Consider the following 19485-nt stretch of genomic DNA (forward strand, 5'->3'; position numbering starts at 1 on the left):
ATTTTCACATTTGTCCTCAAATGACAGATTTAGGAGCGGTGAGTGGAAGTATCAGAGGCAAATGAAAATTTAATGTATCCCCAGAATGGAATAGGCTATACACAAAGTCTTCCTCTTAAGTGTTTTCTTTCTGTTAAGAGTATAAACTCCTTGAAGACAGGAAATCCTGTTCTTTTGTATATTTATCCCCAAATGTTTATCAGATTCCTTGATTTTATAATTGGAGTTTAATAAATGCTCCTTCTTTCCTCCTTTCCTGTCCTCCCATTATTTTTAGTAGAGAATGCATCTGAGGTATAGCTTTTAATTTGCAAAAGAAAAGTGGACATGGTTTAGGCTTTTTTTTTGCAGCAAATATTGCTTTTTACAAGTGGAAATAAAATTTTTTCTTCAAAGGAGAGGGGGAGGAAGAAGGGGAAGGAAGATATTAAAAATCTAATCATCAGCATATAGAAGTCAGGATCGAAGAGTGAATGGAAAAAAGGACCCAGGAGCCAGGAATAATAGTGCATCTAGTTCTGAATTCTGAACTTGGGCATGTTTTTAAACCTCAGTTTCTACACTTGTATAAGGGAAGACTTAGGCTATGTTATCTGAGAGCTCTCATGCTTACTCTATTTAATATGATATGGCCACTATTTCATTTCCCCTCTAAAAGTGGGCATACTAATATGTGCCCTAGAATAATAAGGAATTCCCTAGCTTGTAATCCATAAACCTTTTAAAACTATTAACCATATCGTCTTATCTGGTGTTTTGCAATATAAATGTGTTTTAGGCCAGTTTAATTCTAACTTGGATAATAGGGCCAACTTGTCAATTTGTCAGCTGCCACATTGATCTTGGACCTGAAATCATTTCCTGCTAACAGCCGAGGCTCTTTTTAAATTATAAGAAAAAGGTGAGTCTTAAATTCATGTGTGAAGCCTTGAAGAATGAAAGAGCTTCTTAAGTTCTTGTCAGAACACATTTTCATATAATAACAAATGGTCGAATATGTCTCTCCTCCCTCCTTACCCCCCACTTAATTAAGCTTATTAAAGCTTAAAACTGAAATAAGACTTAGGACCATACATACATAGTCTGTCAATTGCTACAGTTTTGCTTAACTTTTTATGAGAAGGTCTTGTGGTGATGTGGGATTGTTGGGAAGCATCAAAGCAACAATATATGAATAAAAAATGCGCTCAGTGTTGCATTAGGTTTCTTAGCCTTTGGATTTATTTATAAAATGTTCTCAGTGTGTAAATGCAATTAAATTCAGTAGTTTTTCAGCTCCAGAGACATGGGCTTACATGTGGTTTAGCTCAGTGCAGGGATTGTTCCAACTTGGATGGAGGAATATGTATTCATGTCACAAAGAGCTGCCCTATTGGACTCTGTTTCTAGCAGGAGGAATCCCAGAGCAGAGATGGATGGCTGTGCTCCCCGCTCTGACCAGCCCCTTGCCGAGTCATGGAAAAATTTGCAGTGACATGCCTTTAACTGGAGCTGTTGATTTGAATCTGTGAAAAGATGAGTTCTTTCTCCATCATTAAGAACTAAGTGAAATGTCAGCCGGCAATGGTACTGCTGTGCAAACCCCAGGCTCTGCCCACACGACATTGTTTAAATGTTCTTAGCATAGGAGTGCCTTCCTCACTTATGCCAGCTCATGACTCACTCCAGTGTAGACAGGGTTTGGCTATCATGCTGAGCTTTCAACCGCAGAATGGTTTTATCCCCGATAAGATTGTATGTTTGCTTTCTGAGACCAAAGCCTCCTTTTTACTTTATTTTGCATCTCCCCCCAGTGCCTAGGACTATGTATTACATGTGGTTGCTACTTAATAAATGGTAAATACTGAAAAAAGTCATTGTCAAAGGGAAAAGGGAGTCATTGAACTTGTCAGGAGATGTCTTGACTTTAAAAATGGTAGCGCTTCCTATCGGCTCCCGGTATAGAAATGGTTGTTGTTGAGCAAGAAACATCTTCAGTGAACTATTCCCGGCCACTTGCTTGATATCACTGGGAATTGGGCAGCACAGCCAGAGACAAATACAGAGGGCATCTCGGGTCTCCAAATGTTATATTTCTATTGATTCTATTCCCAAGGGGAGGGCATTGGGGCAATGAAACACCATAAGATAGATAGATGAGCCTAAGACTTGGCTGTGAGGTCCATGCTGTCCCACTGCTTCCCAACTGCAGCCTCGTCTAGTCTCTCTCCTTATATTTTCTCTACTTACTACTATATATAAACTGGTTTCACACTGGTCCACCACTGTCTAAGATCTTTCTGTTGTTCAATTTGACAGGGTTCTCATCATTTTGCCCCAAGAATGATCAAGCTCTGTGAATAGAATCATGCTGACATTAACCAAACTCACAAATCTGTCTGTATACGAATGCTAATTTATTACTTCAAAATGAAGGAAGACCTGGCACAAAAATGAGACTTCATGATCGATACAGGGTACATGGTTAGAAGACAAAATTCTAGGTCAACAATATAATTAGCCATGCTGACTATAAGATTAACAGAAAAAATAGAATATTTGAGTATTGCCAGTAGATTCACACCAAGATAATATTGACCAATTTATTACTTACAAAATTCTAATATTCTTGGTCTATTTCTTGTTTAAAGGATTGAGTCCGGTACCTTAGTATAGCCATCTTTAAGTAATATTACAGATGAACTCATTGGCTTCTCCTTTCCATAGCTTTTTCTTGTGGATTTCTTTTATCAAAAACATCTCATTTTGAGATTTTCTGATGGATTAGTTGCAGTTCTATAATTTTAAAGATCTACCCCAACCTACAATCTTCCTAAAGCAATAATCTGATTAAATCATTTCCAGAGCACTGGGTGGTCACTGGGTGAAGTGAGATAGAAGTTTATTTTTCCATTCAGTTCATAGACAATAAACATGTGTTTAGTACCTATGTGCCAGACACTGTGCTAAGCATTGGTGATACAAATTAAGGCAGTCAACAAAAATCAAAATGTACACTATGAATGAATATGTTATTCATTATACATTCATGTATAATGCAACATTCATGTATAATGTAAAAAGGAACTTTTCCCTTCATGGAGAGAAGAGGTCCACAGGTATTACAGATTGCACATGGTTTTGGATTTTTTTCAATGTTTTGATTAATTGTGCTAATGCTTTTCTTTTCTAAAAATATAATTTGACATGTAAGATGGTTCTCTGGAAGGTGATATGAGCAAAAATATTAAAAGAAACTTATTTTTTAAAAATGCTCTCAAGCATATAACAAATGCTTATAATTGAATAGGGAAGATAATATATAGAAGGGAGCTGAAAATGAAGGAAGGGATAGGGCACCCAGCACAGGGGTATGGAGAATTCCAAAAAAGTTCCAAAGGTGGGTAATTAGGTAGAAGTCCTAGTGCCTAAGGTCCTGCACTCTGGTAAGATCTCTAATCAGAGAGACAGGGTGCTAATGAGATGTCAGTACCAGGAAGATTCAGTCTCACAGCATAGTGAGATTCCCCAATAATGAGTTTCCCTGGCAAGACATATGTGATAAAGACATCCAGAGAAGTCCACAACCATGTAAGTTTGTGGTAGTTTCTTGGTTTTTGCCAGTTTTTATTTCAGAGCTGTTAACGATGAAATACGGAACCTAGCCAAGAGAGGCCTCAAGGTTCGATATCTTAGCAATCTTCAAGTAGTTGAAGAGTTTTTATGTGAAAGAGGCATTTAATTTGTTCTGTTTGCCCCCAGAAGACAGACCTCTTCTTAAAGACTTCCAATAATTGGAACTCACTTCCTCCAACTAGCCCCTACCCTTTTTGGATAATCATTCTTGTCTTAGAGTTTTTTCTTTTACCAAGCCAAAATCTACCTCTTTTCAGCCTTCCACCACTGTTTCTAATTCTGAAGGAGTCTAGCAAAATTGAATCCCCCCATTGATAGGACAGCCTTTCACATGTTTAAAGTCAGCAATTGTGTTGTGGGGAGTGGAAGGAGTTCAGATACTTTGCTTTCTTCCACTACCACTCAATTCTGGTCCAAATGGGTCTAATGAGAAAATTGTAGGACTTGGAAGAAAGTGCAAAGGGAGAAAATCTTAAGCAGAAAATCTGTTTCCTAGACTCTGTCATTAAAGATGCTGGAGATATTGGAATTAAGTCTTCTGAAGGTACCCTAGGAGATCATACCTGGGCTCTCACCAACCCTGGATTCTGTACCCAGCCTCACTGCCTGTGATGGTTGATTGGTTCTCTCAGCATGAGAAGTCGACTCCTTTCAATCCTTGCCACTTCTCTTGCCTCCTAACCACTCATTTCTCCTTGGAAGGCAATATGGTATAACAGAAAAAGTATTTCATTTGGTGTCAAAATTGAGTTTAAAATTCAGTTCTAACATCCAACTAAATTATGGAAAATCTATAAGTGTTATCTGTAAATTATACTCTAACCTCTAAGGCTGTTGTAAGAATTAAAGAATCATGTTAAAAGCACATTTTAACCATAATAGACTATATAAATATAAGCTAATAAATGTTATGACTATGGTATGAGATGTCAACCAATGTGTAACACTGTTCATTTGGACATGATGATTAAGGAAGGTTGGATACAGTACAGTGAGCCCTCTGCTTCGTCTTTTGTTGATCTGGGGATGGAAAAATAGCTGGCCTTTCTGTTTTGCAAAAGAGAAGACTTAATGCCTTTTCAGGACCCTGAAGACCCCCGGATGAGCAGGTCCTAGCCATCAAGTGCTGTTTCAGTGTTATGTTCTATAATTTCAAGCCTAGGGACTCCTTGCAGCTGTCATTTTTAGGCAGCACCTGGAGAACTCATCAGATATCAGCCATAGCTGTCAGAATGAGAAAAGGAATAAAGTTCTTGCCTAACATCTGTTCTACATTGCTTAGGAACCTTTGGAGGTATTGAGTTTCCCCTCCTTGGAGGTCTTCAAGCCAAATGGATGATCATTTGTCAGGTATGCCATACAAGGCATTCTCTTTCAGATAGAGATTGCACCAGATGGATGCTTAACTCTGAAATTCAGTGTTTTCTTGAATTTTTATATGTTAACTTAGATCCAGGGATCCATCCAAATATTCAGTATTCTTAGGAAGATTTAGAAATGTGCTTGGAGATCATGTGATTTAAGCCCATCTTCCCCTCCATTCCCTGAGGCAATTGCGGTTCAGTGACTTGCTTAGAGTCACACAGCTAGTGACTATTAAGTGTCTGAGGCTGAATTTGAACTCAGGTCCTCCTGACTTCAGGGCCAGTGCTCTATCCACTAAGCCATCTAGCCTTCCCCTTTAAGCCCATCTTTTGAAAGATAAAGGTATTGAAGCCAAGAAATGTCAAATAACTTTCTCACAATAGAACTGATCACAGAATCCTAGAATTAGAACTGGAAAGGACTTTAGAAATGTTGTTGGATCAGAACTAGGATCTGCTAATTCTAGACCATTCCCTTTTCTCTAATGTCAAGATTAAACTTTGGTTCCACTATATATAATTGTATCCACAAATCTGGCAAAGCAAACCTTCTTCCCTACAGACTATGGGATAACATGGATCATTAACAATTGTGCCAGTTGCCCCTGCACTCTTGAAAAACTCCTACGTTGTCTTTTCAGTTTTCTTTATGATGAAATTCTATATTAGACCTTCAAAACAACCTCTTCCCACAATATGGTACTAAAGGAAGCTTTCTTCAGTCGTTTTTTTCCTTCTCCATCCCTGTTTTTTAAGTGTTTCACTTTATTTGAGTCTTCCTTCTGATCTTACCAAATTCTGAGTCAGAGTGGGTTGAAGTGTGTGAATACAGGTCTTATTTAAAGACATAACAAGAGAGTGTTAACCAAATCTCAGAAGTGCCACCTTTTTTCTTTTTTCTTATTTTTCAGAATTGCCTACAAAGCAGTTTTTAAGGGAGGTCTTACTTGGTGATTCTTAAAAAAGAATTGAGGATATGGGACATAGTGAAAAGATCACTAACATTTAGTCAAGTAATAGTCACAGCTTTTAGGTCTGGAAAGGAAAATCAAACCTCTCATTTGACAAGAAATTGAGACCTCATACATAAGGTTAAAGGACTCACCTAAATTCATATAGGTAGCAAAGAGTATTTCCACATAGGAATTCCTTCCGGCATTTTTCAGGAAATGTATATTTTTTTCTTAAATTCCAAGAAAAATCGATCAAGAAGGAATAATAAACAGCACCAGCAGATGTAACTGGGTTTGAAGAAATCTACTGATGTCAAGTCAGAAGCAAGAGAACACATGGAGTTGAAAATCCTAACACATGGAGTTGAATTTGGAGGTTAATATTTCTGGGAACAGGAGTCACATAGGAGAAAAACAGTTAAAATCTAATCAAGTCAGTCTTGCTTATAACTGTGACCTATAAGAAGATGCTCATAATGATATCTGTAAGTGATATTCTAACCTCAAAAGGCTGTTGGAAAAATTGAAGAATACAGTTTGTAAAAATCACATTTTTACTATCAGGGACTGTATAAATATGAGCTAATAAATCTAACTGTCTACTGCTAACAGTGAATTATTCTTGGAAATAAAATAAATATTAATAAGATTATATGCATAGTGGAAGGGAATAAATGTATAATGTTTCTTTTGTGCTGGACACTGCCAAGTACTTTATAAATATCATATGAGTGGTCCTCTAAGACATAAATTTTGAAAAGAAAATAATTTCTTAAATTGGCAATCGCAACATGTGATTCCTGTGTAGTGCTCTTAACCTTGCCAGGAGAGTTGATGTTATTTGAATAATACTAAATAATAATATTCAATGATGTTTTCCAATATTTTGAATATTCATTATAGGCTATAGTTCTTTGTAAATACTACTAACCTTAATATTTTCCTTTATTAAGCATTTTTTAAAGATATGGTGGAGAATATGAAGAATGCTGGAAATAGTTTAAGAAATATAAAGGAAATAAACAGAAGTGTTGGAAATCATTGGGATTTTTTATGTCATTATAACAAAGCATAATTGACTACTTTTATCACATAAAAAGAGGAATATTATGAAATCATGAGAGAGAGTAAATTAGAAATTAAAAAATTAAATAATCATGATGCAAATCCTCTCACAGTTGAAAGAATTTTTAGATTTCTCCAGTGATTTAAATTATTTGGCATTTGTTTTCTTTTTTTTTTTTCCTATTGCCAAATGTCTATTTCAGATAGAGAGCAATTTTTTGTGTTATTGAAACATATAGCCTTGTCATAGTATTTTGATTCATAATGCTAATGAAAACTTATTAATTACAATAATTTTATAGAAAATTTCTGAAACCTTTAGTATATAATCTATCATGGAAAAATGATTCATAGTTTATTTTTATGATCACTCATTATTATTTAAAAACACAAATGAAAGGCCATAAAAATTCAGAATAACATGATTTAAGGAACTTCTGAGAATTCTTGGGGATTTCTCTTTTGTTCCTGAAGAGTAACTAGAAATAGGCCCCCAAAGACCACATATTGACTTAGAAAACTACAAATTAACATATTTATGCTTTATTGTATTTTTATTTATTTTGTTAACTATTTCCTTATTACATTTTAATCTGATTCAAGGTGAGTTTGATGCTTCTGTTCTAGATGATTGAAAAATCCTTCCAGGAAAGGCTTGCATATGAAAAACTGTACCCTAGACTAGAGTGTGCATCTTTTGACTGTATGAGAGTCCACCAAAGCTAGTCTTTATTTATTTTTTTTTTAAGAAAAGAAAAATTATTGTAAACTCATTCAACAGATAACCAGAAACAAATTTAAATGTGGAATAAAGCTTCCAATTAATACACAAAATTCAATTCCTTCCATTTTTAAAAAGAAAAAACATGAATTTAAACAAAATATTAGCAACAATTTACTTGCTCAAATCCCCTTTGAAACTCACTTCTATCTATCCTTATACAATTTTGCTTTTTCATAATCAAAAATAAGCCTATCTTAACTTTGTATCACTTTATGTTTTTGCATTTTTCTTTTGTCTCATTATTTTTAATGCTACACTTATATATCTTATTAATATGCTGTAATTTAGCCAGCCACATGTCCAAATGTTGGATTTGTTTATTCTTTTTTTCCTTTATTGCAAACAAGTTCCCACATCTTTATTGTACAGACTTTTTCTTCCTTTTAATAATTTTCTTTAATTGGAGGATACGTCAGTTAAATGAGATAATCAGCTATGAAGAATTATCATCTACTAGTCTCTCAATTTGTATTAAAGAAACCCAGAAAAGGGCATTTATATCGCACCAGATAGCACAACTCTTGGCTGACATTCGAAGCCCCTGTACATACTGATTTCATCATACCCTGTCTTGCTTATCTTTCCCTTTTCTATTTATTTTACATTCTTTTGTAACTAGCATTCATGTAGCACTTCAGCATTTAGAAAGTATGAGTCAAATATGATCTCTGTGGAGTTTCACATCAACCTTGTGGGCTAGGTGTTATTATTATCCCTATAGATGAGGAAAAGAGAGATTAATTGACTTAGCCCCTGCCCTCTGCTTGCAAGCTTTCTTCACTTCTTTAGAACTCTTGCATCTCCTTCCATTCCCTCCCTTCCAGTTTATTGAACCTCCCCTAAAGGTGATAATAAAGATCACACAATACAAGCTTTCCTTTAAAGCTTTTGACTGACTGGATAAAGTTGGTGGCTGTGGGTAGAGTTGCTCAAGAGTTTAGCAATTTGCTCTTGAGAAAGGCCACAATGCAAGCCAGATCATCCTAGTATTAGGTAGTGCTGTTTTACACCCCGGGGCATCAGTCCCTTAGTGTTGTAGTATCTAAAGGATCTCTAAATCCAGTTGACATCATAGTCTTATGTAAGGTATTTACCATCATGGACATTCCTCCCTTCCCCTGAATTGATATGGGTCTCAGATTCTTGGACCAATTTATGGAGTCACTCTTTAAACCAGGTGCTAAGATCAATGAAGATCAAACAAAGTACACCCACATATTTGCCTAAGCAGCTAGTGTGGGAGAGACTTGGAAAGAGATCTCCTTGGGCTTCAACACTGTCCCATCACTGTTTGAACCTGTTGCTCCAATATGAAGCTAGTGACCCTACACTTTAGGTATTTTCTCCAGTACTAGAAATGCATTTTCTATATAAACCTGCTAAAGCATTTAACAAATGTATGGCTTCTAAAGTCCTTCATGACCCAGCCCCATCCTGTCATTCCAGTCGTGACTTGACTTCCAACCATGTACTCTTCAATACAGCTATAATGGTTTGTGTGATGTTCCTGACCCAGAACACTCCATCTTTGGACTCTGAGACTTTGTATTGTCCATCCACCATTCCTGAGATACTATCTTCAGATATCCCTGCCTCCTGTTAAGACTCAGCTCAGATTCCTCATTATGCAAGAGGCCATTGCTAACACTTTCCCCTACTCCTCCACACAATATCCACTACTAGAGTGTTCCATTTAAGATTTCCCCCAACTACCTTGTATATATCTGAAGTATGTGGTTGCTTGCACTCTATCTCTCAATTTAAAATGGTAACTCTTTGAGAGCAGGGACAATATATCTTTTTAAAAAATATCTATACTCCCACACTTATCACTAGCCCATTTTAATCAGTTTGTTTTACCCATGTCCAGCTCTTCATGATTCCATTTGGGGATTTCTTGGCAAAGGTGCTAGAGTGTCTTGTTATTTCCTTCTCCACCTCATTTTGCAAATAAGAAAACTGAGGCAAACAGGCAAAGTGATTTGAACTCGGGAAGATAAGACTTCTTTACTCTAGGTATTATGGCACCAGAAAGCCACCTAGTCTATAGTAAGCATGTGAATAAATATCTGTTGACTTAATCTAATAGCTTCTCTCCCCACCAACCCCTTCACATCCCCCAAAGTGTATTACAACGTACTAATGTACTATTATGTATTCTTTAGCTTTAGTTCTTATTCTCCTGCTTTTCTATAGGCTCCTTGAGGTCAAAGGTGGAGAACTTGTAATTTCTCAATTTCTCAAAAGATTGGATTCAGATCTTGCTTTAGACATTTAGGTGTATGTAAATGTGCAATCCTACAATCTCCCATGACTTAGTTTCCTCACTTGTAAAATGAGGGCTGTGGACTCATTGGCTTCTAAGCTATGGGATATGGGCTTCTTAACAGAATTCTAGAATGAAAACAAATTTTGTACAAATTAAGAGGTGGGGTTAAGGCAAATAAAAGAAATTAGTACCTTACATTTAAGGATTGGACTCTGGGGGCTTTTGCCCACAAGGAGGGAAAGTTGAAAATATATCCAGTTACAGATGGTATTTAATAGAATCATAGATAATCAGTTAATACCATACCAGGGAGGTTCTGTCGGACACCTGACCTTTCAAATGATGTCATTGTGGGAACAAGATATCATAAGTAGTGAACTAGCCAGAATAGAGCCTGGGACCACCTCCAGATAGAGAATTTTTTATCTTGATCATCAGGTTATATTTGCAAATGATGCTAACATATTTTGGAATTCAGCTGTGGCTAATTAGGTTTGCTGATCATTTAAAAAAATACTTTTATTCTAAGTAAACCCATTATTAATTATTAGTAGAAATAATTACACTGATTTTGCTACTATTTATGATTTAAGCGTTTTTCTGTATTTGTGTGTGATCCTTATAGTTGTAGATCTCAGTTGCAAATTCATTACATGAATGCACCATAAACTATTTAATTTTCCTTCTTCTATGAAATGGAAACTTTAGGGTTTTTGTTGTTTCTACATTTGTGCAATGATAAATCAAATTGCTGCTATAAAAATCATTGCACAGATAGCTTTTTGGTTGTTGTTCTTTAATTACATTTTGTCTAGCAATAAACTTAATCAAAAGATATGGTTATTTTTGCAGCTTTTAATGTGTCCTGCCAGATTACCTTTCAGAGAGAGTTTACTAGGTTACAACTCAGTCATTGGACTGAGTGACCTATTTCACCACTAAACCTAACTTTGCCCCACCACATTGTTTTTATTCTTTTCATTTAAAATAGTATGACACTATAATTTGAAGTTATTTTTTATTTGTATCTCTGATTATTAGGGACATGTCAGGCATCGTGAAGTGATTATTAAGAGCCCATGTTTCCTCTTTTGTGAACTTATTGTTCATACATCCTCAGCCCATTTGACAAGACTATGATTTGCATTGCCCTTTAAATTTTTGTTTTAAACAAAATTAATTCTCTTCTCATTGTTGCTACTGCATCTTGAAATAGTAAAAGGAGACAATGCTTCTGTCCATCACTTTTAGGGAGTAGATTTCCCAACAAATTTTATTATGACTTCTTGAAATATTTTAAGGTTATGAATTCACATATATGAATACTTTGATGCCGTAAAGAAGAGAAATTTATAATTAAAAAGGAATCTTTCACTGAGCACATAGTTCTATATGTTGAGACTGTGTGTGTGTGTGTGTGTGAGAGAGAGAGAGAGAGAGAGAGAGAGAGAGAGAGAGAGAGAGAGAGAGAGAGAGAGAGAGAGAGAGAACAGATTTTGCCAAGATTCCATTATTTTGTTTCTTTTAAAAGTGTGTTCATGAGAATGCAAGGAAACAATGAAGGTCTATAAATCTGTGATGTTCTAAGAGGACAAAAATATAAGTCTAGATCCAAAAAAAAAGGACTAGAGAAGACTTGGAAGGTTTTTTATTGTCTTCATTTTCTATTAGGACTGTTCTTTTTGGATAAAAGGAACTTCGGAATTGTATGGAAAGAACAAGTGGCACATCTCTGGAAAGCACCCTGAGGTTTAGTGGAATGACCCACATAGCTGTGAGAGTGCAATCAAAGGTTCCAATTCCTTTTGTCTTTAAGAGAAAGGGGTCAAAATAACAGGTGGTTGGCACAGATTGTTCTGCTGTTGATTAAGAGTAAGCTGCACTGTAGAAAGGGGGCAGCTTCTCTGAGATCCAGGCTGCATATCCAGGCATTACACCCACACACTTATACACACACATGCATCATACATGTATACACACAGCTATTATAGGCATAATTAATTTGTATATGTGTATATATGCACATGTACATGCACATTAAAACACCTGTGTAAATAAATATTAGACCATTTGTAAATGAGCCAGTCTATGGTTCTGTCAGCAGGCAGGGTTTTGAAATCATCTAGTTAACTTTGTCGGTCAATCAAACAAACAAAAACAAACTGGATTAGAAAGGAGTGAGTTTTTAAAAAAATCAATCAAAGTATTTCTATATTGTTCTTTAGTTATTTTTAAAGACTTAGTTAACTCAGTAAAAGTATTTTTAAAGTTGTTTTGAGCTTAGTGGTCCTTTTTTTTTCCCTTCCAAAAACCTCAATGTGTTTTAAAATGAATGTTTATTAATCTCTGAATCAGGCTTTTCATTGAATGTTCTGGGTCCCATTTCCCAGTTTGCAGGACAGCCAAACCCTCTTGCAGATGAAGAGATCTCTATAAGATGTAAGTCCAAGTCTCTGTTTCTGGACTGTGGTCTCTGCTAGTGAAATGATTCCCAGAGATACAGCCTATACTTTTCACGTCTTTAGGATGTTTACTAAATTACTGTTTCAGTACAGCAAATGATATCCTGTGCGGCTTACCATACTAACTCCTATTAGAGAAAGCAAAAAGGAAAGCTGGTGGAAGTTGGGCTCAGATTGAAAAATCATTCAAAATGAATCCCCTTGTAATTAATTCATTAATGAATTAGGTGGTTAAATTATAAAGAGAGATTAGATACCTTATTTGTTTAATCAAAATAGGTTATGTCTCTAGTTTTCTTTTAAGTTAAGATTTAGTCCTTTTATTAATAGGCATTGGTTTATAATAAATGACCATCTACCATGTCCTGAGATTGAGCTTATAACATCTAAGTCATAGTCCATTTTCAAGGTCATTATATTAAGCATATGGCAGCATTTATGTAGATTTTTTAAAATTTATTTTTATTTTTAAGGTTCCTTTTTTTTTTTTAACATGTCAGTTTTCCATATTTCCTATTCTCAAACCTTATTAAACTTTGCCTCTGGATAAGTAAAACATTTAAATAAAATCTAGCAAACCAGGGATAGCATAGACCATATTCCATAACTGTTTGATTCCCACCCACCAGCCCCTGCCCCTGCCAGTTTCATCATCTGTCCCCTAGCCACAAAGTTGGTCAATATTTTGGATGATATTTGTGGAATGTACTTGAACAATTATATCTTGGCCTTCTACATTTTTTTCAAGTGGAAAGGGGAGCATCTTTGCCCCTAAAATCTTGCCTCATCACCTGTGATGGAGAAAAAATGAGGAATTGACTCCATATGGTGCAATCTGTATGTAAAAATAGCTGGCCCCCTCTATGTAGGACTCCTAAAAAAGGTTTAAGCATGTGTGCATCTCCTTCTCGCTTTTGTTTTGGTTGCAATTTGATCTGCAGTAGGTCATGGTTCTTGAACTTTTAGAGGTTGGGTAGGTATTATTTTTTCCCAAAGATATGGTCGTTGGCTATGCTTGTATGTGTGTGTGTGTGTGTGTGTGTGTGTGTGTGTATGGGGACAGGCAATTTTTGTTTTTGTGTGTGTCAGCCAACTGGGATTAAGTGACTTGCCCAGGTTACATAACTAGTAAATGTCTAGTGTCTTGAGGCTGGATTTGAACTCAAGTCCTTCTGAGTTCAGAGGCAGTGTTGTATCTGACATACTACCCAGCTGCCTTGTGCTAGAATATTGAAATTCCCAAGCGCAACCCACTTAAAAGATAAAATATCATTCTCTTGCTTCTTATAATCTCAATTATGGCTGTCCAAAGTTGTTATTATTTGCAAAAATCTTTTTGTGATATATCCATAAAGACAGGGTGAATTAGAGAGAATTATGTCACATGGTAAATTGTATGTCTAATACAATGACTAAATGCCGTCACTAAGCTGACTCCATAAAGACTGGCAACCAGTGTCAATCCCTATCCCTTGCCTGCCCTTTGGGTTACATTTGGTTCAAAAACCCTACTTGTGCTTTACTTTGAATTCCTGAGGAGTGATCCTATTTTTGGCTCCATCTAAAGGGTTCTCCCCAAAAGGGTGAGAAGATACTTCACAGAAGAGTACAAACATGAATCGGTTAAGAAACAGTATTTTTATCCCCACATGGAAAAGAGAATGCTAAGCTAAAAAACAATCCTGGAATGATTAGAAAAGAATCCAATAACTTGGGAGAGGATAATCACAGGTTCGTCCTCCTCAATCTGATGCTCTAGATCAGTGGTCCTCAAACTTTTTAAATAGGGGCCAGTTCACTGTCCCTCAGACTGTGGGAGGGCCGGACTATAGTAAAAACAAAAACTCACATTCTGTCTCCGTCCCTCAGCCCATTTGCCATAACCCGGCCTGCTGCATAAACGTCCTCAGTGGGCCGCACTTGGCCTTTGGGCCATAGTTTGAGAACCCCTGCTCTAGACCATCCATGTATTATCTTCATCCTCAGCAAGAAGAGGGCACTCAGGGATAACTATTGCCCTTTTAATGTCAGTTCAGCCCCCAATTAAAAAACTTTTTTCATAGTCTGACTCACTCCCTTTACCCAGAGTCATATTGCTGAGAAATAGTCAAAAGATAACTGTGCTCAGAAGGGAAAGGGGGAAGAGCAGTTCCCCTATCACCCATGCCCAGAATCAGAGCCCCTTCCATATATTTCTCTTGATCATGTCCTAAAGGCATGCTCTCTGGTACAGATCACTTGATTTTACTCAGTGAGGCTCACAGCTAACCAATTCATAGAGGAAAAAACCAGTGATACTGAACATATGAATGAAAACCTGTTTGTAACACTTGATAACTATATACACATCTTTGTTACAAGTGATTTGTTAGGCTACAAATGCTCTTGGATCAAATCTGTATGGCTTGCTTTTCTCTAAACCTAATTGTGAACTTTCCACATTTGTTAATTATAGTATCTTTCATTAGCAAAACTTTTAGATGAGATCATCTAGTATTGATATGAAATATTTCCCAAAAAACCAACTAACTGTACTAATTATCTCAGCTAAGAGCCCTTCAAATGTCCAGGATGTTCCGTCCACCCCTACTTACCCAGACATTCTCTCCCCACACATGAGTTGCTTTCTAAATTACTGTTCATAAGTTTCAATAACTCCACATACCATCTTGGAAACCACCTGCCTTTTGGAACCAAATAGATATCGCATAGACTTTTAATTTAGTAATTGTTGTTTTAAGTAGAAAAATAGAAGGAAGAAAACTTATTAGAATATTTTATGTGGGATCAGTGGAAGGTCACTTATATTTGTAGAGTTCTCTAAGTATTTACTTTTTTTCTAAAGTCGTCAAAAGATTTCAAAGAGAAATTCTTGTTCTCTGAGGCTCTGAGAATCTATTTCTGGGCTGAATGGCTGAGCCTATTGCCTTGGTTCTAAGGATGGATAACACTAATAAACAGACCACTCTTTTAGAGAATCTGGGTTGAAAGCTGCCTCACACCCTTTCTCTGGGTTCAAAAGTGTTTAACTTGAACTTTGTCCAGGATTGATACCCTTGTTTTCTCACACTCTGAGACACCCCTAACATGACACTAAAATGAAATGCTTCCAAACAAATGGCTGCTAACCATCTGAAATTTTTCAGAAAACATCCAAGATGAATAAGAACAGTTGAAATCATCTGCTGAAAAAAAATTTTTTTTTAGCTGACTAATTTTTTAAAAAATCTTTTATAATGCAAATGATGATTTTAAGCCCTTTAAGTCATCCATCATGCTCGACAGGTTCTATTGTCTCCCCTTGGAAGGGCTTTGGGCCAAGTCAGACTCTTTATACTGGCCTTGGCCAGGATGGCTCTGTAAAATCCAAACCTCTTTGTTAAGTGGCAGTACTACAGTAAGTAAGTCTAAGGCCTAAAGGTAAGGCAGCCAGCTCCCAAAGGCACTAAGATTAGGCAAGAAGAGGCGGTGTCTCATAACAGTTTGTTAGATTGCCAGTATCTAAATTCTTAGGGAAGAAGGGAAAAGTACAGCTGATCCTTGAGAGGAAGGGATGGCCAAGTTGGTGCTAGGAGCCTTTTTCTTCCCCCTCCTTTCTCTCCCTGAGTATTTCAAGGACTAAGGATTTTAGTCTATTGGGTTTTTTTATGCATTTTTGTGGATGTAATAAAATACTGTTTATAGCAGGCTACAAAGTAAGTAATTACAACGTGGCAAATGAAATTCAATATAGCTTTGTCGCGGTTTTTGAATTTTAATTAAACCAGGCTTAGAGTAAATTATAAATGCTGCTGCTTTTGTTGTGACAAGTGACATTGACAAAATATTAATCTAATGGATTGTTATTCGTAGATGCTAAATGCCTTCCATACTGTGCAGTCTTTGTTTTTTTTTTTTCTTTCCTTTTTAGAAATTCTGCTTTGTGCTTTAAAACATTCAAAGAAAAGAGTAAAGTTTTAAAGCCACATGAAATAAATACAACATATATATGGAATATTACATGATTTGAACTTATGCCAGCCAGAATCTCATGAATCTCATTTATATTCACTGAAAGCTATTTTTGAACCAGATGTTTCTGTGGTTACTTTTTTGGTTATCTTTAAAGCCGAAGCTGGAATATATAAGCAATTATTGACTACAAAGCCTAATATTAAGAGAATATACACTTCATGTTTCTGTTAAATCATTTCCATTTTCCTTTCTAAATTACAGCACTACATCAAACAAGGGACCATTTTATTGTTTTTATAATCTTTCTAAATCAAAAGTCCTTAAAGTTTTTCCCCCTGGGAATTCTTTGTACTGTCTTGCTTGTCTTATTTTTGAAAAATTCTAGACCTTTAGGTAACTTGAGTACTTTTCTTCACTTTTTCTGAATTTCATTATTACTTAAATTTGAGTCCTTTATGGTTATTCAATACAAAATTGATTTAGACTAAGTTGATTACAAGAAGGTATTTATTTCATCCTGCAATATGGGAAGACTCATTTTGATGATCATAATAACATGCATTCCTACTTTTAAAGGCTCCACCTGTATATGTTAAAAATTATAGTGGAAGAAGCTTCGTGGCACAGTTATTGTTTTCCTAAAATGTTGACTAGAAATGACTATCTTTAGTAAAAACAGACATAGTCACTCTTCTTAAAAAGAAGTCACTTTGTTCTTGGCTTTTGTGGACATTCTTTGTGGAGGTTAAACTGCTTTGTCATCTAGCAGGTGTGTGTGTGTGTGTGTGTGTGTGTGTGTGTGTGTGTGTGTGTGTGTGTGTGTGTGTTGGGTAGGGGTGGAAGTACATGTGATGGGGGTGAAGGAGAGAACTCTGAAACAATATGGCAGAAGAATACAAGGTGATCCCCAAAGTCTTTAAGCTATTGAAACTTAAAACCACACCAAGACTTTTGGGACACCTTCTATTTGCTGACTTAAGAACACAAGATCAACCCCCATATTTTTTCAGGGATGCTAAACCCCTTGTAGCTGCTAAATTGGATTTGTAGTTGAATGAAGTATCAGCTGCAATTGGACAAGGCCATAAAAGCCAGACAGCCAGCCTTTTGTAGGCAGGGCTTAAAAGACGATTGATATGTTTTAGCACTTTGGGGATTATTGTGATTAAGAGGAAACCATTCTGAATGATAGAGAAAAGGGTGTAAAAATACCCAGCCCACAGCTGGTAAGCAGCATGTGTTTGCTATAAAGGGGAGGGTGGGAGGGGGGCGTTGAGAGAAGGAGGGAGGTCATGATTACCCCATTCTGTCCAGCCCTGAATTGATTGACGTATAAGAAATCTTGATGCTATGAAGCAGCCACATTCTTGATTCCCTCTTTCTGTCCCTAGCAAAAGAAAAAGATGACTTGAGAATTTTGAGGGCTTCACTATATTAAAGGAGATAAGAAAATGTCCCATAGTACTCCTGCATGGTGGCTAAAAGAAGTGTTAGAAAATAGTCACAAATACACATTTATACAGATTGTCTCAAAATCTTTGCAATTCTTGGTTATTTTATGTCCATTACCTAAAAAAATTATAAGATTGCTTTACACATCTTATCTTATTTGACTCTCAGAAGGATCCTGTGAGGTTGCTTCTATGATTTTTGCCCCTTCCCCCAATTTTATAGATGAAGAAACTGATGTTGAGAGAAATTTTGGCTTGCTCAAGACCTTTTATGAGTCAGGATTCAAATTCAGCTCTTTCAGACTCCAAAATCTAGAACTGATCACTCCTCCCCTTACTTAGCTATTCTAAGTGTTTTATCAAGAACTTGAGAGTTTTCCAAAGCTTTTATGTATGTATTTTTTTTTGGATATATTTACATTATTGAAAGTACAAGTAGGAGTTAAGTAGCTTAAAAATGGACTGATATTTTGGGCTCACCTGATGTCCATATTATATATGTGTATATACATGATATATACATATGTAATATTCTCTGACATATCGACCCGTACAATCTATTATTTGTGTATATGAAAGAATATCACCTATGTAATATATTTCACGTGAGTATATACATACACACAATGAGGAAGAGTGATGACCCTCCTCAAGTCTTTTGAGCAGAATTTTGTTTTCATTGAACACCTGCTGAGACTGTTCTTCCCCTACCAGAGCAGACTGTGTGTGTTTAGTGAGTGAATGAATGAATGATCTCCATCTCTCCTCCTCTTCCTCCTCCTCCTCCTCCTCTTCTTCCTCCTCCTCCCTTGACTCTCCCCTTGGAGACACAGCCTGTGGACTGGAGTGCCCCAGGAAGCCACCATGTGAATGCTTACAAATGTCCGTGGAATTGGTGGGCCCTCTGGCTCCCGGGCTGCCGGAGGGGGCTGCCCCTCGCTCCGAATGGAAGTTGAGCATACCACACAGGAAAGAGCCGGAGCTTGCCAAGGCCTGCTGAGCGTTTTTTCAAGCCTGTGAAAAGAATGAATTATTCAGCAGTAAGCATGCTTACAGCTGGCCACTTGGTGGCTTTGATCTCCGAATCAGGCGGCTCTATGAATGCCCTTATTGTCATGTTATGTGTACACAGTGTGTGAATTATTGAAAATACTGAGGCCTGAGCCTCATCTGGTAGAGATTACAGTGCAGGCATGCTGGGTGAAGGTCTGTAATTGAAAATCCCCAGATGCTGTTTATTTGGCCCCGCTCACGTGACTCGCTGCAGTAGGATTGTCTGAACAAAATGCTGCCTGCCTAGAAGGGGAGCCCAGCCCCCAGCCCCGGCCCTCACAGAACACAGTGTGCGTTCTACTTAAACACCTGCCCATAATATTTTTAAAAGCTTAAAATAGATTCCCTCATAACATTTAAATAGAGGGCATCTTGCTTGTTGGTTTAAACTGCTTAAGCAGCTGTTGACTTGAGGAACCTTTTATCCACACAAGGGCTTTTTTTGCTGGATCATTTCCCTTTGAGATGCCTTTGCAGGGTAGCGTTGTGGGCTTCAGTGACAGGAGGGTGCTGGG

The 19485-nt window shown here is 36.7% G+C and overlaps 1 protein-coding gene across 11 annotated transcripts in view; it reads left to right on the forward strand.

The window, feature by feature from the left end:
• TEAD1 (TEA domain transcription factor 1) overlaps positions 1-19485 on the forward strand; it is a 295771-nt gene that overhangs the window by 181127 nt on the left and 95159 nt on the right. The gene's annotated exons all lie outside the window — the stretch shown is intronic.

The sequence above is a fragment of the Sminthopsis crassicaudata genome, chromosome 6 (assembly GCF_048593235.1).
Source record: "Sminthopsis crassicaudata isolate SCR6 chromosome 6, ASM4859323v1, whole genome shotgun sequence".
Lineage (NCBI taxonomy): Eukaryota > Metazoa > Chordata > Mammalia > Dasyuromorphia > Dasyuridae > Sminthopsis > Sminthopsis crassicaudata.